At 44.3% G+C, this 20,074-nt stretch overlaps 1 protein-coding gene across 3 annotated transcripts in view; it reads left to right on the top strand.

Annotated features, from left to right (window-relative positions):
- The first annotated feature begins 8,363 nt into the window (after positions 1–8,363).
- Positions 8,364–20,074, top strand: part of OTUD7A (OTU deubiquitinase 7A) — a 46,929-nt gene continuing 35,218 nt past the window's right edge. For all 3 annotated transcript variants that reach the window (XM_058156553.1, XM_058156552.1, XM_058156551.1), the window contains exon 1: positions 8,364–8,899. The gene's annotated coding sequence lies outside the window, so the exon portion shown is untranslated. The remainder of the gene's footprint in view (positions 8,900–20,074) is intronic.

Raw genomic sequence — 20,074 nt, 5'->3', positions numbered from 1 at the left:
GGCTGGATGGGGGATTCTAGGAGTTGACGTCTACACACCTGCAGCTGTCAAGGTTGGGAAACATTAAAGGAGAGCTGTGAAAGAACAAGAGTGTGACATATGAGCTTTTGGCCTAGAGATGGAAAGAGAATTGGGATATTCAGCAGGTGGAAGGAGGAGGAGGAGGAGGAGATCTGAGGGAGTTTCAGTGTGGATGAGCAGCTGTCACTAGTGACTTCTGGACAAGATGCACAATTCAAAGGCCACCATCCCAATGTAATCCTCCACCAGTTGACCAGTTGACCAAATGGAGAGCCCAAGCTGAGCACCCCACCAAGAGTTGTATTATTGTGGCACCATAAGCCAGCCCCCAAAAAATCAGAAAAGCAAAAAGCAGGAGGATGCAAATACAGAAAGTCCTTTTCGAATTCTACCAAGAAACAATTAGGAAAAAAACATCCTAACATGGACACGTGTCCACTGCTGTCATTTCAAAGACAGTGACAATTGCCATTGTTCACCCTGCAACTCCAAATCTCAACCAACAAATGCTCTGTCTTACACATTGGCAAAAAAAATCAGAACACAAAATAGAAGCTGGACGGATACCACCTAACAGACGACCCTCATTCTGTCAGAGACCTTGGAGTACTCCTCTCAAATGATCTAAGTGCCAGAGCTCACTGTAACAGCATTGCTAAAAAAGCCTTAAGAGTTATTAACCTAATCTTGCGTAGCTTCTTCTCCGGTAATATTGAACTGTAAACTAGGGCATACAAAACTTTTGCCAGACCAATTCTTGAATACAGCTCATCTGTCTGGAACCCACACTGCATATTGGACAGAGTCCAGAGATATTTCACAAGAAGAGTCTTCCACTCCTCTGCTCTGTGGTTGAAAACTCAGAAGTTGTGATGGAACACATCTGCAGCTGGCACAAGTTAAAATCTGAAGGGAAATAAAGAGTGCAGTCCATGTGGGGTAGGAATTCAGAGGCTGGATTCAGGCAGAGGAGATCAAGTTTGAGCCCTTTGTGGATCTCCCAGGCAGCTGGTTGGGCAATGTGTGCTTGACCTCCTGAGGGTGACCCATAAATATGTCATGTTGAAATGCCCTCCTCTGCGCTGCCTTGAGTACACATTGCAAGTGCAGCCATGAATAATAATGGGTAAACAAGCAGTCACTCTGCAGAACGACAAGCGCACTGCACAACAATGAAGGATGCCCTGTGATACGAAGGCTACCCAACACACTCAATGGGAGGGCCAGCTATGTGGGGTACAGGGAATTCTCCTCCCATTGCATCAGGATAGCAGAAGTTACAAAGCCACTCCTCCAATACTTCATTCCAACTAAATCGGTTATAGGTTGGTTTGGTAAATTAATCAGCACAAACCCCATTTCCAATTTATACCTGCGTACAATATGTAGGTAGAAATACTGCAGGCTTGCACCACAATGAACTCTACTCCACTTAATTTGGTATAGTCTATGCTAGGGGTGGGCAACTATGCTAACTTTATGACCAATGGACTTTAACTCCCAGAATTCCTGCCTGTCATAAATAGAATACGGTAAAGGTAAAGATTCCCCTCGCACTTATGTGCTAGTGGTTGTCGACTCTAGGGGGCGGTGATCATCTCCGTTTCAAAGCCGAAGAGCCAGCGCTGTCCGAAGACGTCTCTGTGGTCATGTGGCCGGCATGACTCAACGCCAAAGGCGCACGGAACATTCTTACCTTCCCACCAAAGGTGGTCCCTATTTTTTCTACCTGCATTTTTACATGCTTTCAAAACTGCTAGGTTGGCAGAAGCTGGGACTAGTAATGGGAGCTCACCCCGTTACACGGCAGCACTAGGGATTCGAACCGCTGAGCTGCCGACCTTTTGATCGACAAGCTCAGCTGTCTTAGCTCCTGATCCACTGTTGCCCACCCCTGGTCTATCCTTCCCTTCCCTTCCCTCCCCTCCCTCCTTCCTTCTTCATCGTGTCCTATCCTGTCCTGTCCTGTCCTAATTTGGAAATCTGCTTCCAGTGCTCTGCATCCAGCCAGGGTGTCCTTGTTTGGGTGAGCTGCTTTGTGCAAAATCTACCTGAAATGTATGTTATGGCATGGCACCACCTGGTGGCAGGCGAGCCCATTTAGCCTTGCAACCAGAAGTAGGCAAACAAGTTGCAATTGCTCTTGCAATGCCTTTCTGCTGCAGATACTCTATGGCAGGGGTCTCCAACCTTGGCAACTTTACGACTTGTGGACTTCAACACCCAGAATTCCTCCAGCGCACAAGTTGTAAAATTGTCAAGGTTGGAGATCCCTGCTCTATGGCGAATATACTTGAATACAGAAGTATTAACAATGGTGTTGGCTGGCTGGGGCAATTCTGAGAGTTAAAAGTCCACCCACCTTAATGTGGCTGAGGTTGAGAAACTTTGCCTTAGAACTAATGGTTTCTGACCATGTTAACTTGGGGTAAAATTGTTGGCTTGGGCATCGATCTAGACAATTGGCAGGATTTATGGGAAAGAAATTTAAAAATTACTCTAGCTACCGCATATAAAGAAAATCTATACAAGATGTTCTATAGGGGGTATCTCCCACCCACAAGTCTTGCAAAAATTATTCACTGATGTGTTGGAAGTGTGAAGTCTTGCCTGGGACCTTTTATCATATGTGGTGGGAATGCCCAAAAACTAAAAATTTTTGGCAACAGATAAAACAATGGCTGGAAGAACGCAAAATATAGAATTAACACTGGAAATCTTTTTATTGGGCATTATAAAGAGCAAATATAACAAGGGTACAACATATCTAATGCTACATATACTAACAGGAGCGAGATTGGCCTTTGCACAAAAATGGAAAAATAAAGAGACTCCATAGAAAAAGTATTAGCTAAAATATTAACTTGTGTGGAAATGGACAGATTGACTCTGGAACTGAAGGATAAGAGTGAAATAGAGTATTATGAAATGTGGAATAAATTTTATTATTGGATGGAGAGGAGGAGGAATGCCGAGATAAGGGACTATTGATGAGTTGAATGTTTAGAAATTTTTATGTTAAAGTTTTCTGTGATAGATAGGAATGAACTTGGTACTGATGTAACCTTCACAGATGAAAGAACTTACGTGTTTGAAATGTGATAAATAGTATAAACTTGTAAAGCAATATGGAAGTGTATCTGTTGCAAGGTAAAACTTGATGAAAATGTTTAAACCGGAGAAGTGAAACCATGTCCAATGTTTTTAATTTGTATTATTAATAAAAAACTTTAAAAAAAAAAGGACTGATGGTTTCTGGACAAATTCTCAATTTGTTAGCAGGAAACCATTTTTCTTTCAAGAACTTTCCTTCCATAGAGCAAACTTTGCTGGCCAGGCGCCTGTTTCCTTTGCTTAATCTTCATGCAACCCTGAAATGTAACTCCTAAGCCCAAAATTTCTCCAATGCGGCATGAGACCCGGTTGCCCCTCCCCCCTTGGGTGCCCCGTTTGTCTGAGAAAGCGGACTTGGCTGAAGAAATGATAAAACATCAGGGGTTTAGTTCCAAGAAAAGGAGATTAAAATGAAATAAAGTGATGCGGTGAATCATCAACTTGTCAGGAAGCACTGTGGAATTTAACAGCCAGCCTTAGCACTTCTGGGTAAGAAAAAGGCGGTTATTTTTAGCCCACTGGAGGTATCAGAAATGTTGGTTTATAGAAGAACAGATGAAAATTATTCCCCACTTCCCTCTTCCAAATAAAAGGCGCAGGTTTGCTTCGTAAGACCCTGGAGACAGTTTTCTACATGCCCATTTTCATAAATCCGTGCAAATAATACTTAGGGTTGCTATTTTCGGTTTCAAAGTTAAATGGAAATCTCGAAGAATCTTGGAAAAACCATAGGCTCTTGAGGCAATTTAAAATATGATTTGACTAACCAAACATTTTAAAATCCCTGCAGTGGGATAGCCCAAAGTTTTGACTTGGCTCCAGTGCTGGTCAACATTTTTATAAACCATTTAAAACCCATTCTTAGGATAGAAAACAGGTGCTTAGCAAATAGGAAGACCCTCCGAGGTGAAAGGGGACCCCTAACTCCCCTCAAGAGAGGCTCAGGGTTCAAAGGCATCTGGCCACAATTGGGCAGAGATTCCCGTTAACCAAACACCATTTAAGAAAAAAGATCATTAAAGTGAGGAGAAAACAGGATGCACAGATAAGAGATGGTGGTCTTGTCTCCACAGTTGTACTTGGGAGAAAAATCTGGGCATCAGGATAGGGCACAAACTTGGCTCTTTTAAGACTTGTGGACTTCAACTCCCAGAGTTCCTCAGCCAGCAAGCCAAGTCAATGGGGGGAAGGCCAGATTCGCTTAACGACGGTGGCAAGAAGGGTCGTAAAATGAGGCAAAACTCACTTAACGAGTTGGAAATTTTGGCCTCCATTGTGGTCGTAAGCTGAGGACTATCTGTACCAAATCATGAATAAATTATAAGTAGACTGGCAACATTGAATAAACACAGCAGCACAGAAACTCTCCCCCTGGGGCAGGTAATTGGGAGTTCCCAAGGGGCTCAAAGTGTTATGTAAACACAACAAACGCTCTCGAGCAGAGCAGGCACTTAGGAAGTCTATCCCAAGAGTATCCAACCTCGGCAACTTTTAAAACCTGTGGAAATTCAGCTTGGCAACTGGTCCATATTTATGACGGCCGCAGAGTCCTGAGGTCACAGGATCCTCCGCAAAGTCAATGGAGAAGCCAGATTCATTTAACATTAAAAATCTTTCACTTAGCAACATGAATTTTGGGTTCCATTGTGGTCGTACCTGTATTGAAAGATCTCAGCTGTCCCTAGCAACAAAATATCCCAGATATAGGCTTAAGGAATCCAGAAATCCTGTCCGAAGCTGCTCCGGAAGCGTGGCATGGAATATTTGGCTACGGCAGAGCCATGGAGAGAGAGACACAAATGCTTTGTGCCAAGTGAGGGTTGCTGGGTTTCTGTATTTGCCCACTCTTTGCGTAATGCAACACAGGAAGTGGCATTCCCTCTCAAGATAACTTGCAATGCCTGCATTTTAGTAAAGTACTGATAATAGTTCCATCTGGCATTTATTTCGTTCTTATTTTTCAAAACACCTACCACCAAATTTTGGCAGTCTTTAGCAGCTGCAGCTGCCTTGGAAAGGGCAAGAATGTGGATTTTAGAAAACGGCATGTTAACATGATTAAAAGATTTGAGTTTAGAGGCATCAAGGTTGCTGTATAGGCATGGCTACTTTAGCAGGGGATGACTTTGGTCACCAGACTATAAAAAAGATGTTGAGACTTTGGGAAAAGTTCAGAGAAGAGCAATTAAGATGATCAAAGGTCTGGAGACAAAAACATATGAAGAATGGTTGCAGGATTTGGATTTGGTTAATCTAAAGAAAAGAAGAATTAGGGGCGACACGATAGCAGTATTCCAGTATTTGAAGGGCTTCCACAAAGAAGAGGGGGTCAAATTATTCTCCAAAGCATCTGAAGGCAGGACAAGAAACAATGGATAGGAACTAATCAAGGAGAGAAGCAACCTGGAATGAAGGAGAAACTTCCTAACAGTGAGGACAATTAACCAGTGGAACTGCTTGCCTCCAGAAATCGTGGGCGCTCCATCACTGGAGGTATTTAAGAAGAGACTAGACAGTCACTTATCTGAAATGGTATAGGTTCTCCTGCTTGAGCAGAGGGCTGGACTAGAAGACCTCCAAGGTCCCTTCCAGCTCCTTCTATCCTATTCTTTTCTTGTCCCTGAATTTTATCCTGTAAGCCCAGAGTTGTTTGAAACGAGAGGCAGCTTAATAGTGACCCCCTTCCCCAGTTCTGCTTCCTTGTTGGTGTCTGTCCACAGTTTGGGACTATTTGACATCTAGCAAGAGTTGGGCAACTTAGATGCCTTATTGCTAGAGCGGTTCATGGGGCTGGAACTCAGGAGGGAGCTGCCCTCAGCTTTTCAAATCATAAATTGGGGCTAATTTCATGTGAAATCTTTTTTTAATTTGCATTTATATCCTGCCCTTCTCAGAAGACTCAGGGCGGCTTACACTATGTCAAGCAATAGTCTTCATCCATTTGTATATTATATACAAAGTCAACTTTTATTGCCCCCAACAATCTGGGTCCTCATTTTACCTACCTTATAAAGGATGGAAGGCTGAGTCAACCTTGGGCCTGGTGGGGCTTGAACCTGCAGTAATTGCAAGCAGCTGCTGTTAATAACAGACTGTCTTACCAGTCTGAGCCACAGAGGCCCGTTTTATCTATCTATGAATACATTTTAAAGTAAAATTAGAAGTCCCTTGGCAAAGGATCTGTTCCATCCTGACTCAAATGAAGGCAGAAGGAGGTGGTAGAGCGTTCAAAAGTCTTCTATGTAAGCTGTAAATCCACTGGGCTTAATCTGGGCTTCGAATGAGCAGGATAGACGAGGATGGTTCTGTTCAACTTGGATCTTGCAGAGAAGACTCCTTAGCATACCAGGCATAGGCAAGAGAAGAAATCAACGGATCAGTCAACAAATCTGTGTATTGGCTCAGCACTTCACTCCAGAGATATCCTTGCCATTGGCTAGTCCCCCTCTCCTGGGGGAACTGGGACACCCGAAAGGAAAGACAAACAGCCAAACTCTTGAGGAAGGCAATTCTTTGGGGTTGTTTCTTGACGCAAGTGGGAGGTTTGTTCAAAAACACAACGTTGACTTGCTCTCTCTGGACTTCCCTCCTTACCGCGACACCTTGAATCACCAGAAGAGAATATTTCTAGCTCAGGGTTGAATGGTGCGGTCCTTGGTTCTCTGTGAGTTTAGTGGCAGATTCTTGCAGATCTTTCATGATCCATCAGATGATGTTCCCTGGTTGAGTAATGAAACATCTGCAAGGAAGCCACCAAGCTCCCAGAGAATCAAGGACCACATACACAGCCTTGAAGCCGGGAGATATGGGGCTCAGCCATGACGTTCAGGAGAGGGGAGATGGTGTTTGTCCTCGTTTCAGCAGGAACGTACTTCCACCTGGAGCAGCAGGCCATTTGGCTGCCATGAACAATCATCTCCTAGCTGGTAACACAAGAATTGGATTCCTAGAAGAAGGTCTTGTCGTTTCGGGGTTTAGGTGGGAACACAACATTTGGCTACCCATATCAAGCGGCTGGATTATCTCAGTGGACTTGGAAAAATAAATATGGATATGGACATATCTACCTTAATCCTACTTTAATTTTCATTGGCAATGGGATTTTCCCATCTATTTTCCTGTGCATAAAGAACTCTGAATGAAAGGCTATCACCACCACTTTCCTTAGCCCAGGGGTTTCCAACCTTGGCAACTTTAAGACTTGTGGACTTTAACTCCCAGTATTCCTCAGCCAACAAAGTCCCAGGTGTTGTCTTAATTTACTCCTGAGTAATCTGATTTGTGGACACAGCTGCACAGGTTGGCGTGCTCCCACCAAGGTCCAGCAACTGGGAAGGATGGGCAGCCCTTGGTCTCTTCTCTGGCCCTGAATTAATGGGTTTTTCTGAAGATGGAGGTGCGAGCCCAAGACCACCCTGGAAACAAGGACCAATCCCAGAATCAATCTGGGTTTACATCTCAAACTCCCCCCCCAAGACCCCAAAGAAGTCTTTACTGAATGTCTTCATCTCAGTCTCCCCAGCTGAAGCCAACAACTACAGCTGGGACAAGAGGAGTTCAAGCTGTCTTAGGTCCAGAAGAAGACTTCTGTTTGATGAAGAATGAAGAAGGACCATCTCCAAGTCAACTTTGCTCACTCCAACTGAGCCAGTCCTGATTTTGTCTTCAGCCCAATCTACCCCCTGGTAAAAAAGGAAAATAAGGAAGGGGGCAAGAAGTCACTTCTGGGGGCCTCTTCCTTCCCATCTCCTTTGGGTTCAGCTGATGGGGGAGGATGGGAGTTGCAACGCAAAGCCTGAAACGGCCAGGTTGAAGAAAGGAATGCAGGGCGGGTGGAAGTTGGACTTCTGCAAACTGGGAAGGAGGTGGAGCTGGGAGGGGATGATGGGTGTGGGTGTAAGAACGGGGGACTGGGCGCGGGGAGCGGCGGGAGGCCGAGCGCCGCTTGCAGGGGAGGATGGGCACTGCTGTAGCCCAGCCCTTCCGGAGGGCAGTGAATCCCCATCCCGGCACCCCGAAGGACGCGGCGCCTCGCCCTCCCCGCCCAGACGCCCCTCCTGCCTCTCGCTGCCCCTCTCCGCCGCTGACGGCTTGGGGCGCATCGGAGAGGAACCGCCGCCGCCCTTCCTCCTCCTCCTCCTCCTCTCTCCCTCTCCTCCTCCTCCTCCCTCTCTTCCCTCCACCGCTTCCTCCACTCTCCCTCTTTTCTCTTTCTTCCTCCTCCTCTTCTTCTTTCCCTCTCTTCCTCCTCCCCTCTTTCCACCACCTCCTCCCTCCCCTCTTTCTGCCTCCTCTCCTCTTCTCCCTCCCTTCCCTCTTCCTCCTCTTCCTCCCTCCACCACTTCTTCCTCCTCCTTCCCTCTTTCCACCTCCTCCTCCTCCCTCCCTTCCCGCTCTCCTCCTCCTCCTCCTCCCCCTCCCCCTCTCCCTCTCCGTGCGCGTGAAGGCGGGGGCTGGGCGGGGGCTGTGGCCGCCTTCCTCCCCGCCCGCCCGCCCGCCGGCCGGCCGGTCCCGTCCTGTGGCTGCTCCGAGGCGGCGGCTGTGGCGGTGGCGGCGGCCGCCCTTGCGCTTCTTGCCCAGCCGGGGCTGCAGGGCGGCGGGAGGGGGCTCCGCTGGCCCGCCCGCCTCCGGCCCGGCGCCGGAGCAGCAGCGCCTGCATTGCAGAAGCCGCCCGCCCGGTCCTGCCCTCCGCCTGCCAGCAGAGCGGCCGCAGCCTCCGCCAGCAGGAAGGGAGGGATGCCGGCGCTGCGCTTCCCCGCGGCAGGTAAGGCGCTCCGGCCGGGGGGCTTCGGGAGGGCAGAGGGACCCCCGCCGGGGCTGGGAGGGGGCCAAGAAGCGAGGGGGGGAGGCCGGGGGTCCGTCTCGCCCCGCAGCTCCCGGGCCTGCGCGCTGCGGCTGGTCTGGAGGCGGCTCCCGGCGCCGGACGCCCCAGCATCCTCGGCCAGCCGGCCTGGGCAGCCCCGGGCGAGCTCCCCTCCCCCCCCGCGTGATGCAGCAGGAGGGGGCCGGTTGCCCAGGGTTGGGGGAGGAGGGGAGGGCGGGGGGCATTCCACCCCCCCATTCCTCCCCATTGGGTAAGTGCCAGAATGCCACACCTGGCTGGCCCCGTTTCTATGGCGACCAGGTGAGGGCCAGGCCACCTCTGGATGCAGCGGAGATTTTGCATCAGGTTTTCGGGAGGGGGGGCTCCCCTGGAAGGTCGCCTTCCTTGCAACCTCCCCCCCCCTTTTATTTTTAATAAGGGCCCCTTGCTCTGACCTGGTCCGGTGACGTCATAAAGAAAGAAACTCCTGCTCCGTCATCAACCCCCCCCCCCGTCCTTCCCCAGGCAGTGCAGAGATGGAGAAGAGGATGGAGTCACATGCAAATGGGGTCAAAATGTGAATGTGCATTTAAAGCCCTTAAAAGATCCTAAATGACAATTTTAGATCAATCAGGATGATGGGTTTGCAGGGATCCCTGTGAGAAATGCTGGATTTTAAGCCATGAAGGGACACCAGGGGGGGGGGATTTTCATCTTCCTGCAGTTTTTATTTTTAATTTTTGGTGGGGACCATTCCTAGCTCGCCCCAGTCTAATGCTTAATTTCCACCTTCTTTCCCTCTTTCTTTCTTTCTTTCTTTTTTTTTGAGAAAGGTTGTGGGTGACTTTAGATGAGAATCCCACTGACCCAAATTGAGAGGCTGAGCTTGGAGTAAGATTTCAATTCAGCTTTGCATCACTGGGTGTCAAAGCCGTTTCTCAGCCTTACTTTCCCGGCCTGTGAAGGAAAGGTGTTCTGAAGGTGATCACAGATAGATACATCATAACCCTGGGGGAGAAAATAGCAGCCAGGGATGGGAGGTGCGTGTGTTTGTGTGATTTTAATATTCCCTTGCAAGGCAAAATGACCTCTAAATTCACTTTTTACTGATAAAATAAAGGTTAGGCCAGAGAGGTGAGTTTTTATCCTGTGGTGGGAAGGTGAGAACACCTGAACTTAAATAACATATTGCAGACTGCTTAAGGCCTTGTTGTCAGTAGGTAAAGCATATAATGCACCTTAAGGCTATAATTGTCTTATCAACTTCATATCTTAAAATAGTCACCCTGAAACACTATATTGTTGGGCAGATGTTCTAATCTAAGACATTATTTCTCAAACTTGATGATTTGAAGGTGGTCTACCCGTCTTCAAGTCTCCAAGGCTGAGAAACTTTGGTTGAAGCCATATAATAATTCCCCACAAATTGCAATTTCTGAGAGTGCACAAAGGGTTGAAGTCGGTCTGTAGCTCAGATGCATTAAAAAAAAAAGATTCTTTTTAGGGAATCACCAAGAGGCATCATTTCAACTCTTCCTGATTGGGCAACCTAAGTTCATTTTCAAATAACAAATCCATACATCGTTTTTTTGGGGGAAGAGAAATCTTGGCGTCTTGTTAATCCTGACTCAAAACAGTAGATGTGAGGCCTTCCTTTTGCCACCAAATGCTAAGGCAACCATGTTGATGCTGACAAATGTATGTGTATGCTTTTAAACATGGCTTCTGGGCAATAAGGAGACAGGCCCAGTCTTTTGAGAGGGCTTGATTTATGTTTGTCGTATTGATTAAGTCTTCCTTCCCAAAAATATAATTGCAGGGGTTACTAATGGTATGGAAACCCTGTAAGATTTTCCTTCCATTTTCTAAGTACAATTCTTCCCCCAGCTGTTTTCCATTCCCTAACAGTCAGCATTTGCAGGCTGCTAAGTACAATTTGTCCTTCCAGAGCAAAGATTTCCTTCCATTTTTTAAAGATAGCTAAAAATACAACCCCTCCCCCACGCCCTTTTGCAAATCTCGAAGTTGACCTGCTGAAATGTCCAAGTTTTTACATGGATATTATCCTTCCGGCTGCCTAAGCAAGGATACACAGGCTGGTCGTCAGAAACAGAAAAGCTGATGAATCCCAGAAATATTTGCTAATGTGTTTCTCTCTTCCACGATAGGCGATCACACTGCAGTCTGAAAAAACAAAGTTTGTGCCTTTTCAAATAATGCTTACCTTAGAACCTTTGTGTGTGCGAGCATTTATCACTCTCTGTCAGTGCACTTATATAATCGCTTTGCTGGTAAATTTCAGATTATCTAAGGGTTTTAAGGTGTCCCCCAGTCATACTGATAAATTAGAAATTATTAATGCTGCAACCTCATGTCTGCTTAGTTGGGAATTAAATCTCCTTGAATCCTGTGTATTGCTTACTAATGTATGGTTAATCAGTTATTTTGGAAATATATTAGACAAACATGGTCATACCTAAGAGAAAAGAAATAGGAACGTTTAATTTTCTTGTTATAATTAATACCCCATAAAAAAGGACTTCCTTGGGATAGTTTGGATAAGAGCTAATGACATTTCGGGGAAGACGGTTGGGAAGTATTTTAAATTCTCTTTAGCCTACCAAAATTCCCTAATGAAACGGGCCCCTGAAATGATTACAGGAAATGGTAGTTTAAATTGGTCAGGTCTAAAGGCAGCACCACGGCTATAAATGTTTAAAGTCTTGGCCACAGGATGCGTTTCATGTCAAAGGTTTTAGTAGCACAATCGTTAAATCCAAAGCGTGCCAGAGAGAGTTAAGTTGCTCATTTGTAGGTAAACAGGTCTAATATGGGAAGGTATTTTGTATCTTCCATCATCAATTCATGGCCAGACTGTAAATTTGTGTCCCAAAAAAAAGATTGTATTGTTTTCCTGAGGCATTTAACTTTTCAGTGCTGAAACCAAAATAAATCCAAAATGCACAAGGAAAGGTAGGATAATTTTATTCTTTTAACCATGAATCTTTTTTTTTTTTTTGGTCCCTGCATATACATATTTATGGCTGTTTTATATCGTCTAGGTATGCAAATAAGAGGACTAGCTATTAACATTGCATAACTGAATCTGTCTCTCTATGAAATGTAATGAACTCTGATGATGGCAGCAGCTTCCTTACCCTCTCTTGCCGTTCAAGATTCTGACAAAAAAGCGGCAGAACTTGTCTTTCTAATTCCTGTCTATTTTATCCTTTCTGGGGATTTTCTCTCCATCGCGTTGATTTTGGAATAGTCAACATTTAAACCAGTTAACCTGCGTTTGCTTTGGCAGGCCTTAATGCAAATAAGCTTTTGATAGCAAATGTTTTTAAGACTGGGAAAAGCCAAAAATAAATAATGCTTCAATTAAAGCTCCAATAACACCCCAGCAGAAATGGAATGAGACAATGATGCTGGCAGACAAGTTTGAGATATTTTTAAAAAAGAAACAAATGGACATTATTTGTTGGATATTATTTATTGGAACTATTCAGTAAAGTGCCTTGTTTAATTTCTTTGCACAGACTGCTCTTGGACCATAAAGGGAAATGATCATCTGTGCATTTAAAACCAGCCTTTTTCAAACTTGGCAGTTTTGAGAAGTGTAGGATTCAACTCCCAGAATTCCATTTTAAGATTACAAAGGTTGAAAAGTTATATATATATCCATATAACTGACCAGATTACTTCCCCTTAAGTATTAGATATTACTAGACAAATATAAGTATTAGATATTGCTAGACAAATATAAAGTAGGTAACAGTATGATACAGCAATATATATATATATATAGGTTATTTATATATAGGATAGAGTGTCTATTCCCTGTCCAGCCTCAATTGAGTAGCTCTGATGTAGAACACCTGAGTTCACATCCCATTCCTACCATCAGTGGGCCCAGATTTTTTCTTCCAGGCTTAGGAGAGGACCTTCTGGACCAGGGGTCTCCAACCTTGGTCCCTTTAAGCCTTGTGAACTTCAACTCCCAGAATTCCTCAGCCAGCAAAGCTGGCTGAGGAACTTTGGGAGTTGAAGTCCACTCGTCTTAAAGGGACCAAGGTTGAAGATCCCTGTTCTGGACAGTATGATGGACCATTCTAGAAATCTACTTTATGGCTGAGCAGCACCAGAGCTTTAAAGAGTTTCCAGACTGATTTAAAGTTTGCTAAACTAACAGTTTTTGTCTTGGGAGATTCCTGAGTCAACCTTCTTGAAACCCTGCATGCCAGAATTATGAACAGCTGGTTGATATGTGGCAAAGTGGATTGCAAGTATATCTGTTGCTGAAAAACATTAAAACCAGGACTCCATTTTGCCCAAGGCTCCATTTTAATCAGATTTAATCAGATGTTGATCTATATGTTAAATTCTATTGGCTTTAAAAAGCTTGGTGGTCCAGCACAGTGTTTTCTAACTGTAGCCATGTTTAAGATGGATGGACTTCAACTCCCAGAATACCCCAGCCAGCACAGCTTCAGTTGGAAAACACTGTGCTAGCAGAGTAGCTTACCCAAGTATTTTTTTTTATGAAGGAAAACTATGTGTTTTGTGTGGTGATGTCCCAAGTAGTAACACATGGAAGGAGTCAATAAAAAAGATTAGGTTGGCTTTTCCACTCTCTAAAAAGTGGCATTTGGGTATCATTCTAAAGCAGACTTTTTTCTAAAGACATTATGTAGTTGAACCTAGACAAACTTCTGTTGTTCTTGATACCAACATTTCCAATTATATTTGGAATTTCTGAGTCTTGTCGGAGGAGGACATCAAATGGTGAGCGTTGTTTACTTTTGCATGCATATTTGCTGCTGGATAACCTAGATTTTCGGAGTAGTTCATAATTTCTGAACATTATTTATGAGATGATTCCAGGTGTAAAAATTGATGACGGACATTTTAGGTCAAAGAAGTTCTGGAGGGAAGTGAAATTAATTCTTTGAAGATGAGGAATTGCTTTATGTATTTTTTTTCAGGTGTCTTTTCTTTGGGACCCAGTTTATTCCAGGAGCAGAATAATTTTGTAAAGCTTTTGAGGAGTTTGATTAGTGAGTTTGTTGATGGTGATTATCACATTCCCAGTATTTAATATATCCGTGTCCATAGTTACTTCAAGGAGCTAAGTGTGAGAGAACATCTGAAGATCAGTTGTGTCACTGGTTACTTTAGAGAACTTGTAGTGTTGCTAGTTTGTCTGTGTTGGCTGATCTCAGTTGTGCATCCCTTGTGTGTGTGTGTTTCTAGAGATTTCTCAAGACTTTCTCAACAATCTGCAAGAAAAATGTTCAAGATGCCAGAGTCATTCAGTTTCTGATTAAAGCAGCCAAATAGTAGAATGAAATGTTGACTCCTCTACATTAGAATAGAATAGAATAGAATAGATTTTTTTTTTATTGGCCAAGTGTGATTGGACACACAAGGAATTTGTCTTGGTGCAGATGCTCTCAGTGTACATAAAAGAAAAGATACGTTCATCGCTTCCCATGGGCTTCAGAAGACTTTATGTTGAAATACTTTAGTTTTTGAAAACCAAACTAAAAAGCCACATGCTTAGCAGATGGGGGAACGTTGACTGGGTGAAGAAGACCACCATCTCAGGTCACCTTCCTTCCGTAGCTGATCCATCAGAATGCATATGCTTAAAGCTGAATTCTTGTCCAGAATGGGCACCAGAGGTCCACAAAAAATGTAAATATTTATGGCTTTCTGAAGAGGTTGATCTCAATGACTACCAACCTAGGAGTTAGATTCCTCCTTGGTTTCCAGAGCTCCTACATCATCTCCCCTGCCTCCATTTCTACTTTTCTTTCACACAAACAAACACACCAGAACAAGTTCTTGGAGGCTGGGGAGGAAGAAAATGTGCTAGCAGAATGAAAGAGTTGGAAGGGACCTTGGAGGTCTTCTAGTCCAACCCCCTGCTCAAGCAGAAGACCTTATACCATTCCAGACAAGAATCAGTACAGTCTCTTCTTGAAAACTCCAGTGTTGGAGCAGCCACAACTCCAGGAGGCAAGTTGTTCCACTGGTTGATTGTTCTCAGTGTCAGGAAATTTCTTCTTAGTTCTAGGTTGCTTCTCTCCTTGATCAGTTTCCATCTATTGCTTTTTGACTTACCCTCAGATGCCTTGGAGAATAGCTTGACCCCCTCTTCTTTATCTGGAGATAGGATTGACTAGATTTGAATGTGATGCTTGTGGATGAATGTTAAAGAATAACCATCAGAAGAAGGGAATTATTTGCAGACGCTGAGCTCTTCTTTTCAAAGAGGTCATTTCTTTCTGTTGATTTCAAATTTTTTCCTCTTGCAAAAAACTTTTTCCTCTTGCAAAAGATCCCCTTTTGGGATCTTTGCCAACAATTTAGAAATGTTTCACAAAAATTAGAAATGTGTTACCTGAAGACCAGCAATTTGTGTGTGTGTGGACAGTGTAATTTTCCTTTGGTTGTTTTGCTTAGATTCTGCACTGAAGTGTCTACAAAAAATAGAGAGGCTTATTTGAAGTCTCAGTCAATCAATCAATAATATTTATTTGGTCAATGACCAGCAAAAATTTACAAGAACAAAAATAAAGTGAAGCAAATAAATGCAATAATATACTAACAACTAGCAGTATCAATCATAGAATATAACACTTACTGCTCTATTACTGTGTTAATAAAGTTGTTCCCTGGGTGATAAATCTAAAACATTAACGAGTATAAAATAAAAATAAACCCCACATATCCCCTACAATTTACATTTGAACTCTAGAAGAAAAAAAGAGGAATGATTAACATAAAACAAATTAGCTTCACAGTATGTGTTCTTCTAAGGCAGGGGTTTCCAGCCTTGGGAACTTTTAAGACTTGTGGACTTCAACTCCCAGAATTCCTCAGCCACTTGGCTGAGGAATTCTGGGAGTTGAAGTCCACAAGCCTTAAAGTTCACAAGGCTGGAGAAAGCTAATACAGGTTGAGAAGACTCCTTCACTTTAGGATGCTGATGCACAGGTGTTCCAGCTGCAGAGAGCCTTTGTATTTGTAGGAAAACTTATTAGATAATCTTTCTCGCTGAAACAGCCTTTCAGCATGTAAGCAGATGGTGTTCTTGGCTTGCAGTTTTTGCCTTTCATTTTCTTGGTTGCATATCTTTTGGTTGATTAAAAAAATGGCATTTTAGTATAAGGGGCTAAGGAGTTAGTGCATGTTGCAAAGTTAATACATGGATGGTTATCATACCTGATACTGATGCCTTCTCCTTCTCCCCCACCTCCTCCTCTTCCTCCTCCTCCTCCTCCTCCTCCTCCTCCTCCCATATCTATCATCAGACGTTGGCGATCCTATTTTTATCAACGGCTGCACAAAAAGGTGCTGCTGAGTTTCGTCCAAACCTCTTGCAAACCAGACCCATATCTCATAAAGCCTAATTCAATGGTGTTGGTCATTATTAACCTTTTTAGGTAATCCCTTGTTTAGACCTTCTGGGGTGCTTTCATTATTCATAATGGGTGGAGGCTGATTTCTTGTTCCCTGCTGTTCCCAAGTCTCAAGATCCAGTTTGGGAATCCTTCCAGAGAAAAGTGATTTAGGGGACAAAGGTTTGGACTGCTCAGGTGTAACATTAGACAGAATGTTCTTAGATATCTTGAAGATCATCCATAGGGAAATAATTGACCTTGGAAATGTGGAGGGGTACGTGGGAAAGGCCTTGGGAGACTGGCGCAAAGAGATGGTCCCTAGGGATCAGTCAGGTAAGAGACGGCATTGCCCACAGCAGCCTAGTGGGTGGAACAAAAGACAGCTTTGTAACTCTGCACAGTCACTAAATGAACTGTTGTAAGTCCAGGACATAAAATATACCTCAAATAAATATTACTGGCAAAACCGATGAGAGATTAAGGATCAGTATGCAACCTAGTAGCAAGAGTAAATCTACGTTCCTTTTTTTCAAGTTCAGATGTTGGCTCTTCTAGGCTACTGAAGAATAGATTTTATATCTGAACCACTTTCCAAAATCCATACAGTAAATGATTAATCAGCAATCATTGCTGGACAGCTCCCTTTCAATGCCCCTCCCTTCCAGAGGAAAAAGCACCACGCCTACCAAATATTTCATTATTTAGGAGAGTTCTTTTTTTAATGCAGAAAGAAGGAAAGGGAACTAAAAAAATTTTTTGGGGGGAGGGGGGAGGAAGGAAATCAGGTAGAAACAAGGAACAAATCTACCCATCCTGTAATTTTTCCTTTTTCTGGCCCAGAAAAGCAATGCACTTGGAACCTCTTTGTGAAGTTTTTAAAAGTAACTTTTGCAAAGAAAGGAACTTAGGAAATTTCTCCTAACTGAGGAACCCCATCAAGGGAGGTGGAGAAAGGAGGGACATCTAAAGCAGCAGAAAGATCAAAGGAGACTTAGCATTGTTCCATTTAGGACATTCTCTCTGGCCTTTAAACATCCTTTGACATCCAAGAAGGCAATGCAAAACAACTTCGTCTCAAGTTAAAATGTGCTCCATATTAATTCCGACGCCCCACATTGGGTGCAAAAGTCGCGCAGGGTTTCAGAGAAAGAGAACCTTTCCCCAGGATTAGCCCGAGACAGCAGAGGCCAGATGGCTGCATGGGATGGAAAGGATACCCAGGAGCCGAGAGCCACTTGCGGGGTGTTTTTAAGTGGAGGCACATCCCCCAAAGCAAACAGAAGCCTAAAGACATAACTACAGCGGCAATTACTTTCCCTGCTAGAGCAAAGCATTTTCTGGAATATTCCATCAATAGTCATTTGCTCTTGAACGAGGGAAGAAAAAGGGAGCTGTGGATGATCAATTGAAAAAGCACATACTTGAAAGGGGTGGGAACAGGGAGAACCCAACCTCCAGAGAAGTGAACACCATGCACTTAGTCAAAAGAAAATCAATATGGACCCCGAGAGGCTAAGAATGCCAGCCCCTCAAACCTCTCCAGTCCTGGAAAACGATGGAGTTCAAATGCACAGTGCATCTTAGAGATGGGGGGGGGAGAGAGAGGGAGAGAGGGAGGGAGAGAGAAAGAGGGAGGGAGAGGAAGAGAGAAGAGAGAAGGAGTGGAAGGGAGAGGGAGGGAGGGAGAGGGAGAGAGAAGGAGAGGAAGGGTTAGAGGTAGAGAGGAAGAGAGAGAGAGAAAGGGAGAGGGAAAGAGAGAGGGAGGGAGAGGGAGAGAGGAGAGAGAGAAGGAGAGGAAGGGAGAGGGAGGGAGGGAGAGGGAGAGAGAAGGAGAGAGAGGAAGAGGAAGGGTTAGAGATAGAGAGGAAGAGAGAGAGAGAGAGAAAGGGAGAGGGAGGAGAGGAGAGAGAGAAGGAGAGGAAGGAGAGAGGAAGAGAGTAGGAGAGAGAGGGAGAGGAAGGGTTAGAGGGAGAGAGGGAGGCAGAGAGAGAGAGAAAGAAAGAGAGGGAGAGAGGGAGGGAGAGAGAAGGACAGGAAGGGAAAGAGAGAGAGAAGGAGAGAGAGGGATAGGAAGGGTTAGAGGGAGGGAGAGAGCGAGGCAGAGAGAGAGAGAGAAGGAGAGGAAGGGAGAGAGAGGGATAGGAAGGGTTAGAGGGAGAGGGGGAGGCAGAGAGAGAGGAAAAGGTGGGGGATAGAAGCACCATTTGTCAATTCTCAGGAACTACATGTGCAATACATGGTGACACCATGCTGTTAACAATATAATTCATTGCTTGCTTGCATTCTCCGGGGCTTCTGAAGCTTTGGGAGCTGAGGACCAGAGAACATTGGCAATAAAGATGCAAAGATCATCAAACATGCCTGGGCTATATGGTCAATGCTGCACCTTGATGCTGCTCTTGACACAATGTGTGCAGGGATTGCGAATATGGATTTCTGGAAGAATCATTAAGCAGTTGCTATGGAAGATTATGTAGATCAGGGTTGTCCAACCTTGGCCACTTTGGGGACTTCAACTCCCAGAATTCTCCAGCCAGCCATGCTGGGAGTTGAAGTCCATAGGTCTTAAAAGTGGCCAAGGTTGGGCATCCCTGATGTAGATGCTTTAGGACAGGGGTCTCCAGCCTTGGCAACTTTAAGACTTGTGGACTTCAATTCCCAGAATCCCTCAGCCAGCAAAGCTGGCTGAGGAATTCTGGGAGTTGAAGTCCACAAGACTTAAAGTTGCCAAGGTTGGAGACTCTTTCTTTAAGAAACACCCCTTCCAAATCTGAGTTATATTTAAAAAAAACCCACACATCAGGAAGAAAGAAGACCTCTCATTTATTTGATACCGAGTTCAAGGGAGATTCTGCCAGCATGTAAAAGAGATTGGTAGGCAATTTTATTCCCTCCTGAGCTTCTGATTCAGGTTGCCATTATCACAGTTGCCAAAGCTGACCCACAAAGGTGCCAATTGTTGTTGTCTCTTTGGCCAGCTCCCTTTTTTTGGTACTTGCTTGTGATGTCAGTGGGGCTCCAGGTCACCTGGGCTCTCCTGGATAGGCAAAGTCTCCAGGTGTTGGCCACCAGAGGCAAATTCAAAATAAATTTAGCAGTCTGGTAAAATAAAACTGCAAACAAAGAAATAGAAAGAAGGACTGTGGGGAAGAGAGGAACATAGGAAACTAATAATTAAAGGTGTATTTCCAAAAGCTCGAAGACTGAGAAGGAAACATTTTTGCTAACAATGACCAAATAGTTCCCTGCAATTCCCAGGCAAGAGATTAGAGCTTAGTTAGCCTATTATTTGATTTTTTAAAAAACAACAATAAGTTAGAAACGGCTAATAGTTTTGCACGGCAGCTTGCTTTAAAAAACCCCACATACAGTTCACACCCCCATCTTAACATCACCGATGTAGAGAAACTCCAAAGTAGTTGGACCGATCAGCAATCTTCCCCTTCCGCCTGTCTCTTTATTCTTCTTTATCTTACAAAAATATGTTCCCCCCCATCGTTGCTTTAAATAAATAATATGCCACAACAGCTACTGCAGTGACTGTGAACTTGTTCCCAAATGCATAATGACTTCATTGAATTCTAGCTTCCTTCAAGCTCCTAGTTCTTCCTCTTTTCAGTGGCTTTTTTGTCTTCCTCAGTGACTACATTAGGGCCACAATAGATGGTTTATCTAAGGCATCTTTCATTAGTGCTTTTTAAATAAATAAATAAAAAAATAGAGC

The sequence above is a fragment of the Ahaetulla prasina genome, chromosome 13 (assembly GCF_028640845.1).
Source record: "Ahaetulla prasina isolate Xishuangbanna chromosome 13, ASM2864084v1, whole genome shotgun sequence".
NCBI lineage: Eukaryota > Metazoa > Chordata > Lepidosauria > Squamata > Colubridae > Ahaetulla > Ahaetulla prasina.
The sequence above is the reverse complement of the archived record's forward strand: the minus strand, read 5'-3'. Positions and strand labels throughout refer to the sequence as shown.